We start from the raw sequence: 25,160 nt of genomic DNA, 5'->3' as shown, positions 1-25,160 counted from the left end.
CTCCCTCTCTCTACTCTTGTCAGGCTATATCTCTCTGTCCCTTTCTCCCCATCCCCTAGCATCTTCTTATCCCATCTCTATTCCTTCCTGCCCTCCCAAGGGTCCATCTCTTCTTCTTCTCTCTCCACCCCACCCCATAGTTCAACATTTCTCCCTATCTATTCTATTCTACTTCCCTATCCCTTTGATGCTGAATAAGATAGAAGAAATAAAAAAGATGCTGCATTTCTCTCTCCTTTCCATCCCCAGTCTTAACATTTCTCTCTCCCTTCCTCCCCAAGACCTAATATTTCTCTCTCCCTCCCTCCCTTCTATCCCAAGACCCAACATCTCTCTCTTTCTCTTCCCAACTGTCCTCCCTTCAAGTGGCTCTTTCTCCCTCCCTCCACACCACCCAGTGTCAAATTTCTCTCCTTTTCTCTTGTCTCCCTTCAGATCTTTATCCATCATCTTTCTAAATCTCCTGTTTCTGGGCCCCACAAGTTCTTCCTCTTCATGTCACCTCTCCCAATCTGGAACTTCTTTAAACCCTTCTCCCGTTCTACCATAAAAAAAAGCAAGCTGGTCCAGAGGGCTTTCTCGGCAAGCATACCTTACCTTTCCCTTCTTTTGACGTTGACCAAACCGCTGACCATGGTCTCCTCCACATGTTCCTTCTGCTGTGCTCTGCTCCCAATGATGCAACTTCATAATTCCTCTTGGGCTCGGACCACTGCAGAAAGAAACTTGGAGGAATCATCGGGCAGCTGTTCGGTCAGTTTGTCAGTGGGACGGAGAAGACAAGTTGACAGTGGGCTGATGCCAACAGAAAGGGAAAGCCATGTCAACCCACTGGCCCCCCCCCCGAGCCACGGGGCCCTAATGCCAGCCCTGCTCCCATCCCCCTGTGCAGCACCTCCAGACCCAACTGACACTCCCCGTGAGATTTTTTGCAGCCTGCTCCACCAGGGCTTCTTTCTTCTGCGACATCAGTGACTGCAACATCATTGATATAGCAGAGGGAAGGCACCGGTGGGCTACAAGAAGTAGAGCGTTCTCTCATTGGCAGCCTTAACTCCCTGCTCTGCTGGCATCGGGCCTTCCTCCTGCTTCTGCAAAGGTAGGACCCGACAGAGAGGAAGACCAGATACTGGCAGAGCAGTGAAGTACCCGGACCATGATGCTGACGCTGGGAGCACCTCCTTATGGTCTGCACCTGGGGTGGACTGCCCCCCGCCCTCCCCTTGGTACGTCATGGCTATCTACTAACCTGAAGAAAATTACTCTTATTTTAGAATAGGAGAAAATATACTGTGGATCAAAAATTTTCCAATAGCGAGCCATTTGTTTGACTTAGAAATTTGCAGAAGTGAGGCTGTGATGTGGAAGTAACATATCACGCAACACTAACCAATGCTAAATGCAGTTTAACGAGATGCTCTGTATCTTCGCTGAAATTTCAAGCAAGACAGTTGCTTACACAGTTAAAGGCATTCATGTTTGATCTTGTCTTTTATTTAAAAGATAACCTTAGCTACCCATTTAAGATCAGACTATTACACAAAAACTTTTTACAGAGCTCCCAAACTGAAAGCAAATTTGTTTATAAGGATGGAATAAACACATTCCCCTTAAAATCTTGGGGCAGGATTCTACTAAACCTTGTTCCAGCTGTACTGACAATTATACTGGAAATGATAGGGTAGAACCTCCCAAGATATATGAGGGGCCTTCAGCAGTGGCATAGCAAGGCTGGGAGGCACCCAGGGTAGTGGTGCTCCCTGCACCCTCCTCTCCTCCCTCATGCCCTCCTCTCCACCCCTGCCCACCCCTTCCATGCTACCCCACACTCCTTCCACGCCTCTACACCTCTTCCGCTCCTTCTGCACCCCCCGTGCCTCTAAATATTTGCCTACTGCTCTTGCTGGCTTTCCCTCTGATATCATTTCCTGGCCCCAAGACCCAGAAGTGATTTCAGAGGGAGCCAGGCCTGTGCTTGCAACAGGCTAGAGCAGCTGCTCGCGCTCGTGAAGATTTTAAAGAGGTACGGGGGATAGGGAAGGGAGGTTGTAAGTGTGGCAAGGAGGGCGGAGAGGTGCCGTTGCCTTCACCAAGATGGCGCCTGGAGCGGTCCACCCCACCCCCCTACTACAACACTGGCCTTCAGCAGAGCATCTCCCCCTCCCTAATGCTGTCTTCAGAACTTGGCTTACCATGTTGGTCCCGGTGTAGCGCTCTCTTCTGCTTTCTCCTTTCTGTGGCATTCTGCTGACTCTGTCTCAGCTGCAACTGGGGGTGAGTACTTGACTTAACTATCTCTACCATATGCTCTCATATTTTGTGCCACAGAGATTCGTGGCAGGTCCAGAATTTTTTTAAAAATCAAATAACGTTATTATTTTCTTTTGATAACTTATGACATAATGACAGCAACCTGCAACAAAACAGTTACAAATTTTATACTGAAATAACCACAAAATCATTCACATTGTAGATTAAACAAAAGGAAAAGGCAACAGTACCCTCGCAAAACAAAAAAAATCTCATAGAAAAGGAACAATGCATATTAAATCAATGAATTGATAAAATCAAATAACAGTATCAAACATTTAACAGTGTTAAGAAATAAAGAAGTCCATAAAAAACAGAGCAATGACCATAACATGTAAAAAAATAAAATAAAGTAGAAGGGAGATATATGTTAATAATCCAGCAGAGATATTATCATAGAGGAACTGATATAAATCAACCTGGAATATATATATCTATCAAATCCTGGAATTAAATGAATTACTATAATAGAGAATATTGATAAATCCATACTTGGAAAACTGTTACATTTTAGAACTTGTTGCTCACACACACACATACAAAATTTGAACACACCCGGCCAATCCATAGAGGGAGCATTGAGTGGGATCTTGGTGCTCTTAGAGATGTATCCTACCTAATTATGCACTGTTCTTGTGATCTTTCAATGAAAAGCTTACCCCCCCTCCTTTTACAAAAGCAGAGAAGAGGTTTTTGTGCTGGCTGGTATGCTGAATGCTCTGCGCTGCTCCAATGGTCATATTATTTTATTTATTTATTTTTTAAAATGTATAAACCGCTTTAAATCAAAGCGATGCACAAATAAACATACATAATGAAACATCCAACACACACAGCATAAAATAATATCAGCATTAACATGGCAGAATCATCTAGATGGAACAATCTCCCGGAAGAGGTGGTGGAAACAGAAACTGTGTCTGAATTCAAGAGGGCCTGGGATAGAGATAATAGTTACTGTGAATGGGCAGACTAGATGGGCCATTTGGCCTTTATCTGCCACTATGTTTCTATGTCATTCCTACTCAGTGGCATACCAAGGAGGGAGCGGAGGGGAGGTCTGCCCCGGATGCACGCCCCAAGGGGTGCACAGCCGGCCACCCTCCCTATTCTGCCGCTGCTGCCTTTCCTTAACCAGCAGCAGCGGCAGTAAGCAGGGGTGTCCGCGGGTGCTCACCAGCATTGCTCAACTTCTGGCAGGCTCCCCTGCTCCTCGTGCGATCCGTGGCTGCGTCGTAAGCGCTCTCTCTCATGTCACGACGTCAGAGAGAAGGCTTCCGACACAGCCGCAGATCGGTGAGGTGTAGACACCCCACGGCTTTCAGCAGGGGAATTGGCCAGACATGCTAGGCAGGGAAGGGGGGAGGGTAGAGATACTTCACAGGCAAGGGGGAGGGTATAAATGCTGTACAGGGAAGGGGGGAGGGTAGAAATACTGCACAGGCAAGGGGGGAGAAATGCTGCAGAGGCAAGGGGGGGAGACATGCTGCTGCACAGGGAAGAGGGGAGGGTAGAAATGCTGCACAGGGAAGGGGGGATGGTAGAAATACTGCACAGGGAAGGGGGGAGGGTAGAAATACTGCACAGGGAAGGGGGAGGGTAGAAATGCTGCAAAGGCAAGGGGGGAGACATGCTGCTGCTGCACAGGGAAGGGGAAGAAATGCTGCACAGGCAAGGGAAGAGAAATGCTACTGCTCCACAGGCAAGGGGGGGGAGAAAAGCTGCTGCTGCACAGGAAAGGGGGGAGAGAAATACTGCTGCTGCAGCACCCATTGGGGAGAGAGAGGGAAGGAGGGAGAAGGAAGGCAAGGGAGAGGAACCAGAGATGTCAGGTCCATGGGAGGGAGGGAAAGGAAAAAAAGAAAAGGAGATACCAGACCATGGAGGGGGAGAAAGAGGTGCCATGGCATGAAGGAAGGGAAGGAGATAGAGATACCACACCATGGTGTGGAGTGTGAAGGAAGGAATGAAAGGAGAAGAGAAAGAGAGAGATGCCAAAGCATAGGGGAGGGGTTGGAGACAGAAAAATGGAGAGGGGGTGAAGCTGAAATGAATCATGTGCAAAGGAGAGAAGGGACCCCAGATATACAGTTTATTGAAGGGACATAGAAAGAGGGAAGATGCCACATGGAAGAGAGAGAGGGTGGACAGTAGATGGAAGGGGAAGAAAGAGAGGGCAGAAGCTGGGTGGAAGGGGCAAAGAGAGGGCAGATGTTGCATGGAAGGGAGAGAAGACAAACACTGTATAGAAAGAAGAAAGCAAAGAGAAGATGATTAAAGCAGAAATGACAAAAGGTAGAAAGATTTTTTTGTTGCTTTACTTAGAATAAAGTAATATTATAACTGTATTGATAAAAGTTTATAAATAGGAAATGGAAATAAGGCAATTTTTGGGACTAAACCCCTTTCCTCAGGACAGGATGCCATAACAGCAGTATACTGTACTGTTCTGAAGAAAGATTTGGCCTCTGAAAGCTAATTGAAAAATGGATTAGTCCAATAAGATGGTATTTTCTTATTTCTCATTATTTTGTTTTATTTTTATTTGTTAATTTGTAAAGTGGTGGTTGTTATGTATCAGTTTTTTCAAATTTACATCTACTGTCTTTATATTTTACACAGTATTAGGGGACATATGTCACTGTTTTGTGGTGTTGTGGTGTTGCATTGTATGCAGAGTCTGGTTTCTTGGCGGTTCAGTTTAACTTTTGTCTACATATTTCTATTTTTAGTTTGTGATTATTCCATATTGGGCGAGGGTGTATCTCTGTTCTGTGTGTATGACAAGGACATAGTTTTCAGTTGGCATTGACTACAGGATTAATTGACTGTGTGGGATCTGGCTTGTTTAGTTTTACAATGTATGTGTTGGTGTTCTAGTGCTTATTGCAGTGTTTAAGATGTTGCCTTTTCCTAGGTACACTCTTGTTGTGCAATATGTAGATTGTTACTAAAAATCATATTTTTTTATATAGATGGGGTGTGTGTGTCAAAAAATTATGGGCCCCGGGTGTCACATATGCTAGGCATGCCACTGTTCCTACTAATTCTTACAAGGCTCATACATTGACATTAAGGGGTCATATGATGTCAAATTATAATCGCTTACAGTCAATCTGTATCATATAGAACTTGGAGGTTCTCACAACTCACTTAAATTGTGCCTGTGAACATTGGAGCAGCGCAGAACATTCAGCACACTGGCCGGCACTACAAACTTCTTCCACGCTTTTGTAAAGGGGAGGGGGGAGTTAGTGTTGAGCCTGCTGCTATAGCCTAGTGGTTAGCACTGTAGTCACAAAAGCTGCAGAAATGAGTTCAAGTCCCACTGTGGTAGCTGTACCACCTGAACAGTAACATAGTAAGGGGGGAAAGACTGCCCCGGTGTTTACCAGCACCTCTCTGCTCCCCACACTGCACTCGTGCCCTCTCTTCCCTGCTTCCCATACCTCTTTAAATCTTCGCCAGCATGAGCAACTACTCTGGTATGCTGTTTGCACCAGCCTGGCTCTCCCCAAAAAAGTTCACCCCCCACCCAGACCCCCCTGAAAATTCACCCCCATCCAGACCTCCCCTAACCCTACCTGGATCCGCTTCCCCCCACCAGGACCTCTCTAACCCCACTCGGCCCCCCTAACCTTGTTTAGTTGGCCGGCCGGACAACTCCTGCCTGCATCCAGCCTGCAGGCCTTCCTTCGCTGGAATGCTGGGCCTGATTCTTTCCAATGCATCTTGGGATGTACCGGGGAGAGGCCTAAGGGCCTGATTGGCCCAGGTGCTTAAGGCCTTTCCTGTAGGAGGGGCCTTAGGCACCTGGGCCAACCAGAATCTTGAGCCCATCTCCCAGTGTATTGTGAGATGCAATGGAAGTGCCCAAGATTCTGATTTGCCAAATCCCCTAGGCCACTCCTAGGAGAGTGGTCTTAGGTGCCTGGGCCAATCAAGGTCATACGCCCTTCCCTGGTGCATCCCACAATGCACCGGGAAAGGGCAAGCCCGCCAACTTACTAAGGTAATTTTTGGGGTATGGGTGTGCTTGGGGGGTCTGGCTAGGTGGGTTTTGGGGGTCTGGGTGGGCTTTGTATGGGGATCATGGTGGGCTTTGTGTGTGGGGGGTTAGGGTAGGCTATGAGGGGGGTCAGGGTGGATTTTGGGGGGTCTGGGTGGGCTATGTGGGGGACACAGAGTGGGTTGTGGGGGTTTGGCAGCCTAACTTTCAGGGGTGGGTGGGGGCTATCTGGCAGGAGGGATTGAGCATCTCCCCTGCACGTGAAACAGAGATGCCAACATGATTAATATTGTCCCCTGAAGAAGGTGACAAAGTCACCGAAACTGGGTCCTAGTTGGGATTTCGTTTGTTTTTACATATTTTAGTGATTTTACTTCAATAAAAGACTTGTATCCCCTTGTTGGTTGTGATGATTCCAATGCCTCTTTTTGCTGTTTCCTTCATAGTATCTCGAGGCCTTGTTTCTTCTTTCAATTCCTCCTGCTGCCATCCCTGAAGCATCGCCGCTGCCCCTGAAGCAACCCTCGGCAGGAAGAGTGCCCAATTCCTCCTGCTGCCACCCCCCAAAGCTTTGTCGCCTCCCCCGAAGTATCCTTCGGCAGGAGGAGTGCCCAGTTCCTCCTGCCACCTCCCCCAGAAGCATCCCCTGGCCACTCGGTGACCCCCCATTCCATGGCCCCCTACCCACCCACCTGGAGACCACACCTGATATTCCTCCTAACAGGAAGACCACCCTTTCACTCCCCCCCGTACCTTTTAAGAAGAAGGTCTGGGCGGAAGGAGACATACACCCTCTGGCTGGCAGGCCCAGCACTGCAAAATGATGGGTCGTCCCCTTCCATGTTGTAACCGGCAGCCTCAGGGCAAGGTGTCTTGGGCCACCGGTACAAGAAAAATCTCTTGTGAGCCGCTGCGGGTAGCACAAGGAAAATAATATAACGTTTAGATAAGGACACCACCACACCAGGTAAGTTCTTTTCAAAATAAACTTGAGCTTTAATTCTTAAAGTAAAAATAAATATCAAGCTTTTGTCAGGTTGATTCTGTTCATAACTCAGATTCAATGTCCATAAGGCAAAACTAACTAAGTTGCCAAAGTTCACAAACTCATAGTCCATCAGCATGTATCCAAAAGAAAAGAAAAACTCAAAATACACAATCTTCAGAGTTGTATCAATTCCAAATAAGTCAGTGTAATTACACTGGCTTCCTCAGCATCAGAGTGCTGGCCAGACAGAGTGCTCCATGTGGTGTTAATCTGCCATGAAAATTGGCCCTCTATCCCACCACTATGAACACGGGGCTAACCCCTCTGTCTGGAACTGGGAACAGTTCACTTCTTCCAAAGAAAAAAGGAAAACAAGTTCCAACAATACAGTTCTTTGCAAAGTTCAAAAGACAACTTCTTTTGTTCTTCAGCTGGCTTAAAGATAGCCAACACAGGCAAGCAATTAGCAAAACAAACTTTCAAAAATCATTCAATAAAGTCAGTCACTTGCCTCTCACACAGCATATTTCCATGGGCTGGGCTTCACTAGGCAATTCAGTAATTGTCTCAGCATTGGCTTCCAGCTCCATATCCTGTGGCTCCTCCAACAGACCAAGAGACATGTCCTCACCAGCCTCTATTAGCTCCATAGACTCTGGAGTTTGGCTGACATTCAGAGCTCTCAGCCATGAGCGCTGTGACCTGTCCTCTCCAAGTTCCTGCTGCTTCTGACTCTCAAGGAACTGGGTTCTCAGATTAAGGAGTCTGCAGCCCTGTCCCAAACCCTCAGGAGGAAGTGATTTCCTGTTAATCACTCTAGGCTTCCGTGGGGGATGGGAATCCTGCAGTTCTTCTCTCCTACTCCCTCTACAGGACACAGAAGGAAATTCAATCAATGACTGAAATTGTGCTTTAAAAGGGGGTAATTGTGTGGAGCCTGAACTTGACTTGTGCCCTGCTCTTGGGACATTCCTAGCAGGCATAGTCTGCATACCACAATGTGCATTCTGGGATACACCGGGGAGGAGCCTAAGACACAGATTGGATCGAATGAATTAATAAATAAATAAATAACAGTCTGCTTTCATGAATATGGGGGCAGAACAGACTGCTACAGTTGAAACATCCCTGTGTACTTTTTACCTGAGATCTTTGTTTCAGTTGAAAATTATACTTCCATGTTGAAAATTGCCTTAGCAAACAATATCCACAAAGATTTGCATCTGATTTTTCGGCAGGTTCTTTTCCAACCAATATAGACAGTTTTGAAAATCTCACAATACATTCCACATTTTTCCTTTGGCCTCACTCTACTCTGGGAACACTTCCAATGCGAGTTAAGGTTGTATGTTGTAGAGCAGTGCTCTTCAATGCATGGCCCGGGGGCCATTGATGGTCCCTGAAGACCTCTTTGTTGGTCTCCATTGTCTCACAGTTTTTTTTTCTGCCTCTCTGCCTCTCTACACAGGCATGGGAGAGAAAGGGGAAAGTGAATGTGGGGGTGGGGTGGGGGGAGCCACATGCTTGAAGGATAGAAACATAGAAACATAAAATATGAGGGCAGAAAAGGGCCGGTGGCCCAACAAGTCTGCCCAATCATGATCCCTTCCACCCTCGAGAAACTATCCTCTATCATACCTCTGTAGTGACCCACATGTTTGTCCCATCGTCTCTTGAAGTCGAGCGTGCTACTAGCCTCGACTACCTGATGTGGAAGACCATTCCATCTATCAATCACCCTCTCGGTAAAGAAGTATTTCCTGGGGTCCCCATGAAATCTTCCTCCCCTAAGTTTTAGCGGATGTCTTCTTGTCACCGTGGGACCCGTAAGAATGAAGAATTCCTCCTCCTCGATGTGGCCTGTTATGTACTTGAAAGTTTCTATCATGTCCCCCCTTTCTCTGCGCTCCTCGAGCGAGTATAAGCGCAGACTGCTCAGACGATCTTCATATGAAAGATCTTTAAGTCCTGAGACCATCCTTGTGGCCATTCTCTGAACTGACTCAATTCTCTTCACATCCTTTTGGTAATATGGCCTCCAAAACTGGACACAGTACTCCAGGTGCGGTCTCACCATGGATCTGTATAATGGCATTATAACTTCGGGTTTTCGGCTGATAAAGCTTCTTCTGATGCAGCCAAGCATTTGTCTAGCGTTTGTTGAGGCTTTCTCCACCTGATTTGTAGCCTTCATGTCTTCACGGATGATTACTCCCAAGTCCCTCTCTACTTCAGTTTTTGTTAAGTTTTCTCCATTTAGGGTGTATGTAGTGCAAGAATTCCCGCAGCCAAAATGCATCACCTTACATTTTTTGGCATTAAAGTTTAGTTGCCAAGTACTGGACTATTGTTCAAGCAAAATTAGGTCTTGTTCCATAGTGTTTCGCGTGGTTGCCCTATCCACAACGTTGCACAGTTTAGTATCATCAGCAAATAACACAATTTTGCTTCGAAGTCCTTGAGTCAGATCCCTTACAAAGATATTAAATAGCTTTGGGCCCAAGACCGAGCCCTACAGCACTCCACTGGTCACTTTTGACGATTTTGAGAGAGTACCGTTTACCATCACCCTTTGAAGTCTGTCGCTAAGTCAGTCTTCTACCCATGCAGTCAGCGTTCCTCCTAGTCCCATCGCGTTCATCTTGTTCAATAACCTGCGGTGTGGAACACTATCAAAAGCTTTACTAAAGTCCAAGTACACGATGTCAAGGGACTCCCCCCGTCCAGCTTTTTTGTTACCCAGTCAAAGAAGCTTATCAGGTTGGATTGACAAGACCTTCCCTTCATAAAACCATGTTGGTGGGGGTCCCTTAATTTTTCCTCGTCCAGAAACGTGTCTAATCTGCTTTTGATCATTGTCTCCATTAGTTTACACACTATTGAAGTGAGACTTACCGGTCTGTAATTCTCAGCCTCTGACCTGCATCCCTTTTTGTGAAGAGGAATAACGTTGGCGATTTTCCAGTCCAAGGGAACTCTTCCCTTGCTAAGGGATAAATTGAAATCTCGGCTAACGGCTCCGCCAGGACATCTCTCAATTCTCGAAGCACTCTGGGATGTAAATTATCCAGACCCAAAGCTTTATTGATCTTTAATTTTGTCAGTTCTTGGTAGACACTGCTCAAGGTAAATTCAAAGTCCCGGAATGGATCCTTCAAACTCCCCATTGTCTGTAGCTGAGGTCCAGATCCCGGTGCTTCACAAGTGAATACTGAGCAGAAGTAGTTATTTAACAGTTCTGATTTGTCTGCATCCGAGTCTGCGAAGTTACCGTCGGGTTTTTATATGCGCCTGATGCTGCTTGTGTTCTTCTTCCTGTCGCTGATGTACTTGAAAAAGGATTTATCTCCCTTTTTAACCTGCCTAGCTATATTTTCTTCCATCGGAGTTTGGCCTCCCTGACTGACGTTTTAACTTTCCTAGATTTCATCATATAGGTTTCTTTTGCATCCGGTAGTTGTAACTGTTGGTCACGAAAGCTTTTTTCTTTTGTTTTATTAGTTCTGAAATCTCCTCGGAGAACCACTGTGGTTTAATTTTTCTGCGTTGCTTGCTCACGGTTTTTATATATATGTTGGTTGCTTCTTGTAGGGTTGATATCAGGGCCGACCATAGTACCTCAACACTGTCTGATGTGTTTTGCATTTGCAGTTTTTTGTGGACATAGTCTCCCATGCTTTGAAAATTGGTTCTTTTAAAGTTAAGGACCTTAGTTGATGTATTTGATCTAGTGGCTCCTTTCTTCAGATAGAACCACACCATGTTGTGGTCGCTGGAGCCCAAAGTTTCTCCCACCGCTACTTCTGTGACGCTGTCTCCGTTGGTGAGTAACAGGTCCAGGATTGCCCAATCCCTGGTGGGTTCTAATACCAACTGCTTGAGGCTTGCTCCTCGCATGAAGTCTAGTAGCCTCTTGCTGCCGCTGTTTGTAGCGGTAAGTTTGTCCCAATCCACATCAGGCATATTGAAGTCTACCACCAGCACTGTGTCCCCACGCAGTGTAAAGCTCTCAATGTCTTCGATTAGACCGTCGTCCACATTGTCCCCTTGCCTTGGTGGCCTATATACAACACCAAGATACAGGCATTTATTAGTGCCCCTTTATATTTGATGTCTGTGATTTTAGTAACCTTAATGTCTTCCCTGATGTATAGAGCTACTCCTCCTCCTGATTTGCCTTCCCTGTCGCAACGGAGTAAGTTGTATCCTGGTATAACCATGTCCCATCCGTGGGTTTCTAAGAACCATGTCTCTGATATCGCCACCACATCAAGGTCTGCATTTCTCATTTCTGTTTCCAGTTCCAGGGTTTTATTGCCTAAGCTACGGGCATTAGCATGCATGGCTTTCCATTCTGTTTGCTTGTGTGTACCGCTTTCTGAGCGAGACAGTTTGTCCTCATTAATCTTGTCCTTGTCGCCCTCATGATATCTTATGTCCCCTACCTCTGATCCCAAGGTGAAGTCTCTGTCTCTTGCTTTGTCTCCCTTTGTAATGACGTGAGGTAATTTGCTTTCCTTGGTTGTGCCTTTGTCCCCTCCGGTATTGTTTCTTTCTCCTTTGGTATACGTGCGTTTACTTACCTCTGGTTCCAAGATGGATTTATTTACCCTACTTACCTTTTGTTTCAAGATGGAATCACTTACCCTACTAGTGTGAGAGTGTGTCTCCTTCCCCAGCTCACCTAGTTTAAAGCCTTCCGGAGCAAGTATGCCAGGCGTCGGCCCAGGACATGCTTTCCTCTTCTGGTTAGGTGTAAGCCATCTGGTCTCTGCATTTCCTGAAGTGCTTCTCCGTGGTCCAGGAAGCCGAAGTTCATTCCTTTGCACCATCCTCTTAGCCATTCATTAGTCCTCTGGATCCGTTCTTCTCTTGTTCTCCCCTTGTCTCTTACTGGTAGAATGGAGGAGAAGACCACCTGTGCATCCAACTGCTTCAGCTTCTCTCCGTGGGCTCTGAAGTCTTCTGTTATCTTCTCTGGTGTGTTCCTGGCCGTGTCGTTTGTCCCAGTGTGGATGAGGAGCATTGAGTGGTGGTCTTGGGGCTTGATTATTTTTCCTGTTCAGGTAGTCACATCTCGGATCCTGGCTCCTGGTAGACAGCAAACCTCCCTTGATTGTAGATCTGGTCTGCATACTAGTCCTTTAGTTCCCCGTAGCATTGAGTCCCCAATGACAACCACTCTGTGCTTCTTGGGGAGGTGCTGATTTGTTGCTTCTTGGGTTGGGGTCGTCTGCCAGGTCTCCTGGATATCTTCCTGTATATCCTCCTCAGTTCCGTTGGTGGCTCTTTCTTGTAGTGGCTGAAATCTGTTGCTCAAGGTGATCTGTGGTGTCGATATGATGTTGCTGTGCTTGCTTGTAGAGAACCAAGAGGAGGATAGCCTTCTGTGTTTGTTTGCTGAGGTGACTAGTTGCCAGGTGTCATCGTCTCGAGTCTCTTCTTGTACCCTAGTCGTCTCTTCTTGTACCCCAGTCATCTCTTCAAATGTTGTATGTCTGGTCTGTTCTGTTGTCTCTAGGATGGACTTGTCTTCGTGCACTTGCTCTAAGATGGACCTATCTTCAGTAGACATAGTGAATGCATTTGGAAATGCTCACAATCTTGAGCCAACCATAAAATATTTTTGAAGGTAGGTTCATAGGGGTGGATGTCATGGATGTCATCATGGAAAGATGTCATGGATGTCATCATGGAAAGATATCTGACAGCTCTCCTTCAGCTTGTTAGAATCCAAAGTGGCTCCAACTTTAAAACGAATGAAGACCACTGTTGTAGAACATCAGATGTAGTACCAGCAGTTAGTACAGGGAATTTTCAAATTGTCTATTCCATGTGCAAAAGTGAGAGCTTTGAAAATTGTTCTCTGAATAAACATCCGAGCTGATCTTTTAAGGATTTGCACTGAGGCTATACCTCTGGGTATGCATCAGTATTTCAGTCTTCTTTGTACTATGAATTGTCCAATTTGGCACTGTTACAAAATTGCAATGAGTTTTCACTGGCATATACTGTGCTCTTGTTATATACAGTATGGCTTGGCAAGGCTTTAACTACTTTAATCAGCTGAACTGTACTGGAGGAGGTCCCGATTAGGTCTAATAATTTACTATAACTGGAAAGCTGGGCCAAACTTGATTACACTGACTTTAAAAACCTTTTCTTTTTTTAAAATCTTGTAGTACTTTTTGCATGAGGTCACAACTTATCTGTATTTGAAGAGAAACAGACAGTAATTAAGTCTTGTTGAAAAGGAGAAGGCTTCTGTAATGAGAGAGAGGAGACTTTTAGAGCCTGGAGATTTTCCATTTTTATTTCAATCGAGGAGGTGTGGTAAGTTTGAGTGCATACCTCTCTGTTTATATTTGCCTACTAATGAAGGGCACAGGCGAACACAGTAGAACGCTGAGAAGAGGTATACCCCTTGAAATGCTGAGAGAAGTAAGCAACAGGTTTAGAGGTCAGGCAGAAGCAATCAGCCACCCGCGGCCAGTTAGGTAGAATTATTTGGGGGTACTGTGCATTTTCGCTGGATAATACAATGCAAATCAGACATTAAAATTTTTTGATAGCAATGTTCAATTAACAGCACCGACTGAACCAATTCAAAAATGAATATCACAAAGCTGCATTAGCGGCTGCTGCATGGCAAAAACCCAGAAGCCCTATATATCCCTATGGGCTTCGGGGCAGTTACCACAGCGGCAGCCTCTAGTGTGGCTTTGTATAAGGGGGGGAGGGAGGGCAAGTTAGGTGTCTAGATAGGCTAGGCGTGCTGATCTAGGTGCCAAACTGTAGGAATGGGGGTTTTTTTGGTTTGTTTTTTCAAATCAGGGCTATGTAGCCAAAAACTGCTTCCATTTGAGTTGTGTGGCTTTCGAATCATAAGGCAATATCAAAATAGATTTACCCTCTGATTTAAGTGTTACATATAACTGCGCTGCTTGAATGACCTGAAATGGAGAACCTGGAATGAAGAAGCTGAAATGGAGAACCTGGAATACGAGGATCGACTTAAGAGACTGGGATTGTTCTCCCTTGAGAAAAGGAGACTGCGAGGGGATATGATCGAGACTTTTAAAATACTGAAAGGAATCGACAACATAGAGCTGAAAAAATTATTTACATTGTCCAATTTGACACGGACAAGAGAACATGGACTGAAGCTAAGGGGGGACAAGTTCAGGACAAATATCAGGAAGTTCTGCTTCACGCAACGAGTGGTGGACACCTGGAAGGCTCTCCCAGAGGAGGTTATTGCGGATTCAAAAGCAAACTAGTTGCACATCTCCTTACGAGAGGCATAGAAGGATATGGGTGACTAAAAATTACGCTAGGTGTACACCTGGCAGGGCCTCCGCATGTGCGGATCGCCGGACTTGATGGACCAAAGGTCTGATCCGGAGATGGCGCTTCTTATGCTCTTATGCTGATAGCAGGAATAATTGGCATTAGAACCTTGGTGTGAGATGGTATGATGCACTCTCTCAGTTTCAAATGAAGACTCAAAAGTAAGGATCAACAACCACAGAGCCCATTGTTGCAGGCAAGCGAACATATCCTGCCCTTCTGGACCCCCTCAGGCACTCCTAAAATTCATTTAGGCACCCAAAAATGCACACCGAGCGCTATTCTATAAATGACGCTCCAAGCTAGGCACCGTTTTTAGAATAATGCTTAGAGCCGGGATCTGTGCCCAATTGTGGGCGTGAGGATTTATACCAGCTGCCCCCCCCCCTCCTGAATTTTGTAACACTGTGTGCAAATCCAAGAAATGCCCATGACCTGCTCATGTCCCTCCTGGGGCAATGCCACCCCCCTTGGATCCATGTGAAAACATTTAGGCACCAGTGTATTAGAATAGTGTTTATAAAGATGAGTGCATAAATTCCAATTGTCAATTAGCAGCAACAATTACACTGACAACACATTTTTCCAAAAGTCTTGCTTCCTTAAAGCAAACTGGCCACAAAGACATCCCAGAAGAGTAGTGGAGCATCCTAGGGGGGCACAGAATTGGACTGTATATGAAAGATCCTAGGTACACATCTCACTATTACCCCCCTTACAGTGTATGGGAAGCCCTCTAAAACCTACCAAAAATCTACTGTAGCCAACTGTGGTGACCTTGAGGGTGTAAGCGGGGGTCATGCCTTATTCCTCTAGTGGTCTTCTGGTCAATTTGACCACCTTTGTGGCCCTTATTTGTTACTGCAAAAGGTCTAATTTTTGCTCTGGATGTTTTCTACAATGTTCCATACTTGCAGAGAAATGCCCAGATCATAAGCCCACTTCAGTCCCACCCAAACCACATCTTCAAAATACCCCTTGAGATTTAGATGTACTACAAAGAAACTGCATAGAAAACTGTCTAAAATCAGGTTTCAAAAATAGCGATTTGGACGTTTTTGGAGAAAAAAAATGAGCTCCCCCTAAACTACATTAGGCTAGTTTACATTACAAAAAGCAAACATCATGTTTCTGAATTATTTGCAAACACCAAAGAAAATAGAACTCACAAACATCATATATTTAAGCACAACTGGATAGCCAAATGGGTGTGTAATATTTTTGCATGACATGTGGTAGACTTTACACCAATTCTTGTTCAGCGGGAATTTGGGAGAAGTGCTAAAAAAAAGTGCCATTCATTTCAAACTTGACCTCTGTTCTGAACGGCATCCTCATTCCTCCTGTAGCCAAAGTGACTACAAACCAGGGGTCTCAAAGTCCCTCCTTGAGGGCCGCAATCCAGTCGGGTTTTCAGGATTTCCTCAATGAATATGCATGAGATCTATGTGCATGCATTGCTTTCAATACATATTCATTGGGGAAACCCTGAAAACCCGACTGGATTGCGGCCCTCAAGGAGGGACTTTGAGATCCCTGCTACAAACCAACCTCTTCTCTCTTGCTGCCGGTAACCTCGCCTCTTGCAACCTCTGACAAGTGTCTAACCACTGCCTGGCTGTAGCCGCTCCCAAATAAGCACTTAAGTGACCTCACAAACCTTGGTACATATAACCAAAGCCCTTGCAGGGTGGTGCATGACATGTCCTATGATGAATGAGTGCAAACAAGGAGCACGGTATATAATATTATTGTTATGTTATATTAGTGTGCTCCTTCATACGCCTCCTGAGGGCACCTCCCTTTTCTCACTACTATACTTTTGTATGTTTCTCTTTCCTTTCTTAATTCCTCTCTTTATGGCTCTAATTTACTTTCTTAAACTTTTCTCTCTCTACACCTCTCAGTGCCCTGATCTCCTCCCATGGCTTCCAGTATCACCTATATGCTGATGATTCCAGATCTACCTCTCTACACCCAAGATTTCACCTAAAATTCAAGGAAAAGTCTCAGCCTGTCTGGCTGATATTGCTGCCTGGATGTCCTGCCACCACCTGAAACTAAACATGCCCAAGACTGAACTGCTTCTCTTTCCTCCTAAACCCTCTGGTCCCTCTGTTCTCCATCTCTGCAAATAATCCTGCTATTGTTCCTGTCTCCTCTGCTTGTAATCTTGGAGTCGTCTTCAACTCCAACCTCTTGTTTTCTACCCACATCCAACAAACTGCTAAAGCCTGTCGCTTCTATCTCTACAGCATCACCAAAATTCATCCCTTCCTTCCTGAGCATACTGCCCGGACCCTTGTCCACCCTCTCGTAACCTCACGCTTAGACTACTGCAATCTACTTTTAACAGGTCTCCCGTTGAATTGCTTTTCACCCCTGCAATCTGTGCAAAACTACTGCATGACTTATCTTCTGCTAACCTCGCTACACTCACCTCACCCCTCTCCTCAAATCACTTCACTGGCTCCTTATCCACCTTAGCATACAGTTCCTACTACTACTACATGAAGAATTCATCTGTTCACCTATCCGACAATAAAAGCCTGCCACTACAAAAGATTCTTGAACAGAACTCTTGCCTTCCAGGCAGGCCAATGGAACGACTGGCTTAGTAACTTTTTTGCGTGCTCTTCATCCTACTTCAGTTTTAGAAAACTATTAAAAATAAGTCTGTTCAATCGATTTGTTAACTAAGAATCTACTCAGCACTGCTTATTCAATCCTGTAACCCTATGAACCTTTTAGCTTTCATATTCTTTATTATGTAAGATTGTATTGCTGACTTTGATGGTAACCTCTTCGCTGACTGTCCAGCGCCTCTTGCTGTAAACCGCCTCAAACTTATATGGCTTTGGCGGTATATAAGAATAAAATTATTATTATTACTAACCTATAAGTATGTTCGTTCTGCAGCCCCTCAGTATCATTCCTCTCTTGTCTCTTTTACACCTCCCTGAGAACTCTGTTCCTCAGACAAATCGCTTTTATCTGTACCCTTTTCTTGTACTTCCAATTCCAGACTTCATTCCTTTCATCTTGTCACTCCCGTATGCCTGGAATAAACTAACTGAGCCTGTCTATTATATCCTTTCCCTTGTTTAAAAATAAACTGTAAACCTATCTTTTCGAGACAGCCTTCAATTCATAACCCTACTCCCCTCTACCCCCCTGCTCAGCATCATAGCCAGCAGTTTAACCATCCCCTCTAACTGTAACCCTTACCCTGGCATCCTGCTTGTCTGTCTTTATTGTAAGCTCATTTGAGCAGGACCTGTATCCTCTGTGACTCTGTATAGTGCTGGTAGCACTCTAGAAATAGTAGCAGAAGTAGCAGTTATAGATTTTTTTAAAAACAAAACTATTATGTTCCATCCCAGAACAGTCATTCCTATTATGAAGACATTTTGCTTATAAGAACATTTTAATCTGATCACATGGGAATTCTCATAAGAGGAATGTGCTGTGGTCGGTTATGTGTGAAATCAGTTTTCTGTATTTCATCTGAGACTTCGGACTGCTTATGTAGGAAGATAACGTGAACAGTCTACTACAAATCCAGTTTCAGAGCTTCATTACTTACAAATAATGAATTTGCAAAATGGACCTTTTTTTGGTCACTAAATCTTTCAGCAATGTACCCTTCATGTTATCATCTGAGTATACAAAATTTATATCTTAACGAGAATAAAATAATTTTAATTAAAGTGTCCAAAATGATTTCTACAGTATTTTAGGAAGAAACATAAGCTATTTCTTATCTCTATTGTTAAAAATATCAATAACACCATTCCATTTAAAATACTCCTTTCCTCCTGTACATAAAAAGACAATTTAGTCCAAATTTGCAAGAGGTTAGGAAATGTTAATTTGGAATTTTTAAGGGTTATACTATATGAGAAGTTTAAATATAAATGGGAAAAGGGAATTTGCAGGAAGAGCTAGCTTGGGGTGAAGGGGAGATATAGGAAGGAACATCAGAATTGAAAGAGATATCATAACATTTAAAAAGCTTTTAAAATCTTATTTATTTAAAGACGCCTTTGATTTATAATACAACTAAAGGACGCCCTTAAACAATTTTAATGCATAAATTTTTTACGCATAAAATTTTATTCATAAATTTTACCCTACCTTTCGTTCTTCCCTGGTTTTTTGTTTTTTTTCTTCTCCCACATTGTAACTTTACCCTCCTTCCCTATCTTTCATGTGAGTCTTAATTGATTTTGTAATTTGGTTAAAGTTTCTATATTATATTATTATGTACATCGCCTAGAATTTCGAAATAGGCGATCCATCAAATGTGAAATAAAACTTGAAACTTGAAACTAGAAGATTTGGGGAGTAGCACATTTTTCAATATCTAGTACGAAGCAGATTTGGAGGACCGGTGCTAGATTCACAAAATATAAAAAATGTGAATGAATCAAACATTGTCACTAATCCTACCATGAAGAATAATAATAATAATTTATTCTTGTATACTGCCAAGGCCATAATAGTTCGAGGCGGTTTACAATGAGAAGTACTGGACAATCAATGAAAAAAATACAATACAAATCATCAGAAATACATACAAGATAAAAGGATAAAAAATTAAAACAATAAATCATTAGGTTACAAATCAATCAAACAACTGAGTTTTTACTAATTTTCTAAAAATAAAATTAGATGGAGCATGCATAATAATATTAACCAGCCAGTCATTCATTTTACCTGCTTGAAATGCAAGCGTTCTATCCAGAAATCTTTTAAAGCGACAACCATTTACTGTTGGGTAAGCAAACATATGAATTCTGCATGTAGGCCTGTTAAAACAGTCTAGAAAAAAGTGAGAGACCAAGTACACAGAAGACATACCAAATATTGATTTAAAACAGATACAGGAAAACTTAAACAAAACTCTTGCCTCCATCGGTAACCAATGTAGTTTTTGATAATAGGGAGTAATATGTTCCCCATTTTTTCAAACCATAAATCAGCCGAACTGCTGAATTTTGAATAACTTGAAGTCTTTTCAGGATTTTCTTATATGTACCCAAATAAATAATATTGCAATAATCAAGCATACTTAAGTCCTATTCTCTTCCTGCATTAATTTCTTTACAACCAATGTTACTTAATTCTCTTATATCTTTTAGATGGCTCAGGTTACTGTATAGATTAGCTATAGGTTGCAAATTTTTCTAAAATTAATTTCCATTAATATAACAATCAAAGAAAAACTTTGAAATATCCCCCCCATGAATTGAGGGGTGGGGAGAGGGGGAAAGAACTGAAAATCCAAAGGAAGTTAGCATCAAAAATACGAGAATAATAGTAGATAGCCAAATCTGAAAATACAAGGCCACTTGCCATGAAAGATAAGATTATGATACTTCTGCGCCAGCAACACCTTTACCCTCCAGGTAAAGTTGCAATTGTGAAGGATCATAGAAGACATATTTGTTATTATTTAATGCTATAATACATTTACAGAGCTATGTAAGGTGGAAGTTTGCTCCTATGAGCAACACTTACTGGCAATGTCAAAACCGTCTTTCTTCTGGTGTGAGTCCATTTACATTCATCTGGCAAGATTAAAATTTTCTTTCCCATAGTATTGTAGTCTGTTGATAAATAAAACAAGCAAAGCCTCTTTGTCTTGAAAAAAGACAAAGGAAACAAACAGGTAACTCTCTCAATGATCTCCTTCGTAGAACTTTTTAAAACTGCAGTTAAATCCAAATTGTCTGATGATACTCCTAAAGATCTCTGTGGTTTTTAGAAATGAAATAAATCTTGTATAAATGCGGTAAAGTCGAATACGAATGTCTGAAACATTCCTTAAGAAACCGATACCATACATATATGAAAGATCTTCAAAAATGTTTCTGCACTTTTATTTTTTCAACAGTATTTACTAAATAACTCAAACACAAATTAGATCATTTTTCAAAATGTACAGCACTGCGTATGCCTTTCAGCGTTTTAGAAATAATAAATAGTAGTAGTTTACCACATAATCACCTGTTTTGCAATACATTTTCACCAGCATCCTATCAACTTCTTAATACCATCAGAAAAGAATGTTTTTGGTTGTGTGCGAGAATATAAAAGTTTGGAAATTTTTAAAAGAACCCACATAAATGCAAAGAAAAGTATAGAACGAGCCCTGTAAGGACTATATGTGAAAACATTTTTTTATGTATGGTGTATTCTACATGACATGGCAGAGGGGAGGTTTCTGGGTCAGCTGCAGGCAGCGTGTGAGAGTCGCTGCCAATAACCCCTTCAAAGAGAGGCCTGTTAAGGGAGGAAGGGAGGGAGATGCAGGACCGTGGAGCACAGGACGACTTTTCTGTGGCCGGGGCCAGACTCCCCTTGGAGGTTGAAGCTGGGGGAATCTACCCTCCCCTCCCGTGGCAGTGTTGACCACTAGCACTAGTATACCACAATGCAAAAAAATAAATAAAAATAAAAATGAAACCCAGTCCAAAAAGCAGAAGTTCACACACAGTATATTGTCCTGATAACCCCAACCCCCCCTCTCCATTTCAGTGTCCTTGCCTGGATGTTTCCTCCCTTCTGCATGACATCATGTACATCTGCAATAGAGGCAGAAGAACCAAATTGAGCATGTTCAGATTTGGACAGCACCCTTGCACGAGGGAATAAAGCTAAAATTTGATGAAACATGAAAACAGCAACAATATATCCTGTTGTGCTCCGTGCCTTGTCTTATCTCAAACAACACGGAGAACAAACAAAATGTCAATTTGAAGCCAGTGGACTAAAGGATGCCAGACAATGTGGTTTCACACAGGGAAGATCTTGCCAAACAAATTTGATTGGATTCTTTGATGAGGTGATGTGACCTGCTCCACCTACCTGCTAGATTGCCTGAAAATCACAGCCTGGCCAAACACTTTCAGCGGTGGCTCTTTTTATTGCAGATAACAGCAGTTCCATATTCTTGGGCACCAGATTAACTCCAGATATGTATAGCAGGCATTTAAACATGGACTAACAGAAACACTTGTATAGAGTCAAAATAAACAATCTTAAAGTTTTAACTAGGGCACCAGAAGCAAACCCATTTGTAGGAAAAAATGTTCTAGAAAAAGAAGCATCAGAATGAAATTTTAAGTGGGTAGGCAAAGGAGCAATTTCAGAAAATATTTTCTTGAAAGAATGGCAGATGTGTGGTATGGCCAGCCAGTGAAGGTGACATGGACAAAAACAGTAGTTAGGGAGACCAAGTTCCTGGATGCTGTAGGCAATTGCTTTCTGGAACAACTTGTCAAGGAAAATACAAGAGGAAATGCAATTCTGGACTTAATTCTAAATGGACTGCGAGGACCCGCATAAGGTGTAGAAATAGAAGGGACGCTGGGAAACAGCGATCACAACATGATCCGCTTCGACCTGGACGTAGGGGCGAAACATCGGTCCAGAACGATGGCCACAGCACTGAACTTCCAAAAAGGGAATTACGAAGGGATGAGACTCATGGTGGGAAAGAAGATTAAAAAGAGGATAAGCACTGTAAAAACGCTAGAGTAAGCTTGGTCCCTTTTTAAGGACCCAGTCACCGAGGCGCAAAATCTGTATATACCGCGTATCAATAAGGGATCCAAGAGGAAAAAGAACAAGGAACCGGCATGGCTTACTGTAGAGGTGAAGGAAGCAATCAGAGACAAGAAAACTTCGTTTAAGGAATGGAAAAGGTCAAGAACGGATGAAACTGGAATAAGCACAAACAACATCAACGCAAGTGCCATAAGGTGGTAAGAGGGACCAAAAGAGACTATGAGGAAAAAATAGCCAAGGAGGCGAAAAACTTCAAGCTGTTCTTTCAATATATTAAGGGGAAACAACCTATGAAGGAAGCAGTGGGACCATTGGATGACCATGGAATAAAGGGAGTGCTAAAGGAGGACAAAGCAATCGCCGACAAACTGAACACATTTTTTTCGTGTGTATTTACCGAAGAGGATATACACAGCATACCAGAACCCATCAGGCTATATGCTGGAAATGAAGATGGGAAACTGACAGGGTTGACGGTCAGTCTAGAAGAGGTATGCAGGCAGATCGATAAGCTTAAGAGCGATAAATCCCCGGGACCGGATGGCATCCATCCCAGGGTCATCAAGGAACTGAAAGGAACTATACCTAAACAGCTTCAACTAATAGCCAATCTGTCGATCAAATCGGGAAAGATTCCGGAAGACTGGAAGGTGGCGAATGTTACGCCATTCTTCAAAAAGGTTTGAGGGGAGATCCAGGAAACTACAGACCGGTAAGTCTGAACTTGGTACCGGGAAAGATGGTGGAGGCGCTGATAAAGGACCGCATCATTGACCGCATAACCTTGACGGACACTGTCTGATGAGGACCAGCCAGCACGGTTTTAGCAAAGGTAGATCTTGTTTGACGAACTTGCTGCATTTCTTCGAGGGAGTAAACAGGCAGATAGACAAGGGTGACCCAGTTGACATTGTATATCTAGATTTTCAGAAGGCGTTCAACAAGGTTCCACATAAATGACTATTTCGTAAAATTGTGAGCCATGGAATCGAGGGTGAAATACGTGGATTAAAAACTGGCTGGAGCATAGGAAACAGAGAGTGGAGGTAAATGGACAATACTTGGACTGAAAGACCATCATCAGTGGGGTCCCGCAGGGCTCGGTGCTTGGACCCATGCTCTTCAACATCTTTAAAAATGATCTGGACATTGGTACGACGAGTGAGATGATTAAATTTGCGGACGATACGAAGTTATTCAGAGTAGTGAAGACAGGGTGATTGCGAAGATCTGCAACGTTACATAATGAAGCTCGAGAAATGGGCATTGATATGACAAATGAGGTTCAACATTGATAAGTGTAAGGTGATGCATGTCGGTAACAAAAATCTCATGCATGAATACAAGATGTCTGGGGGTACTTGGAGAGACCTCCCAGGAAAGAGACTTGGGAGTTCTGATTGACAAATCGATGAAGCCGTCCGCATAATGCACGGTGGCGGTGAAAAGGGCAAACAGAATGCTGGGAATGATAAAAAAGGGGATCACAAATAGATCGGAGAAGGTTATCATGTCTCTGTACCGGGCCATGGTGCAACCTCACCTGGAGTACTGCGTCCAGCACTGGTTGTCATACATGAAGAAGGACACGGTACTACTTGAAAGGGTCCAGAGAAGAGCGACTAAAATGGTTAAGGGGCTGGAGGAGTTGCAGTACAGTGAGAGATTGGAGAAACTGGGCCTCTTCTCTCCCTTGAAAAGAGGAGACTGAGAGTTGACATGATCGAAACATTCAAAATACTAAAGTGCATAGACTTAGCAGATAAAGACAGATTGTTTACCCTCTCCAAGGTGGAGAGAACGAGAGGGCACTCTCTAAAGTTAAAAGGGGATAGATTCTGTACAAACGTAAGGAAGTTTTTCTTCACCCAGAGAGTGGTAGAAATCTGGAACGCTCTTCCAGAGGTTGTTATAGGGGAAAGCATCCTCAAGGGATTCAAGAAAAGGTTAGATAAGTTCCTGCTGAACCAGAATGTACGTAGTGTCACATACCCGGTACTGGCTGGTCAGAATGGCTACCGGGACGTGCGCAAGACATACAATCCAGACGTGCCTTTCCCAAGTGAAAAGCCCTGCTGGTGTTCCAATATCAGCTAATATAAAAAGAAAACAAGTTAGCTGTGATTTCAACAAAAATAGAAGTGCTTTATTTCACAATAGCGCTGAAAACAACACTGTAGCCACTGTTCAAAATTCAAATTCAAAAATAACAAGTTCAAAACAAAACACAGCTCAGAAGAAATGGCGCCTAAGTCAGCCAAGGTCTGAGCAACCTTCTCTTCAGGGTATATCCCTAATAGTCTTAACTGGTTTTTAGTCACAGATAAGGAAAACCATAATTGGTAATTGTAAGTCAATTTGCTTCTTCCAGGCCACTGTGTTAGCCTGGAATTGGACAGGCTTTCCCCTGCCAGTTCAGGTAAGCTGGCGGGGGTGGGGAGTTGCTGAATCCACCTTGAAAAAACTTGCCAGAAAATGGCCCCACAATCCCAACCCAGGATCTTTTGTGGATTCAATCCCCTCAACTCCTATGACCTCAATCAGTAGCCAAAATCTTCTTTTCACATGAGGGACAAACAAAATCCCCACATTCAAAAATACAGTTCACAGTCCTTACCTAATTGAAGAGAGTTCTTCAGGAGTGGAGCCTTTAACAATGCTTCCCACTCACAAGCAGTTAGCACAAGTCCCAAACAAAATGCAGTGCCAAGACACAAAGAGAAACTTAGCTTTCCTCCATGGGAATTTCCTCAGGCTCCCAGGTAAGGTCCATAGGTTCCTCAGTCTGTAGACCATCAAGCAGACTTGGCAGAGACGGCTCATCCAGGTCTCTCATCTCAACCTCATTCTCGGTTTGGAACCTGGAAGCACCTGGCCATAAGTCTCCCTCCAGAGCTGGATCCAGACTGCCTTTACTCAGCCTGCTCT

The sequence above is a fragment of the Geotrypetes seraphini genome, chromosome 1, assembly GCF_902459505.1.
Source record: "Geotrypetes seraphini chromosome 1, aGeoSer1.1, whole genome shotgun sequence".
NCBI lineage: Eukaryota > Metazoa > Chordata > Amphibia > Gymnophiona > Dermophiidae > Geotrypetes > Geotrypetes seraphini.
Note: the sequence above shows the minus strand (reverse complement) of the source record.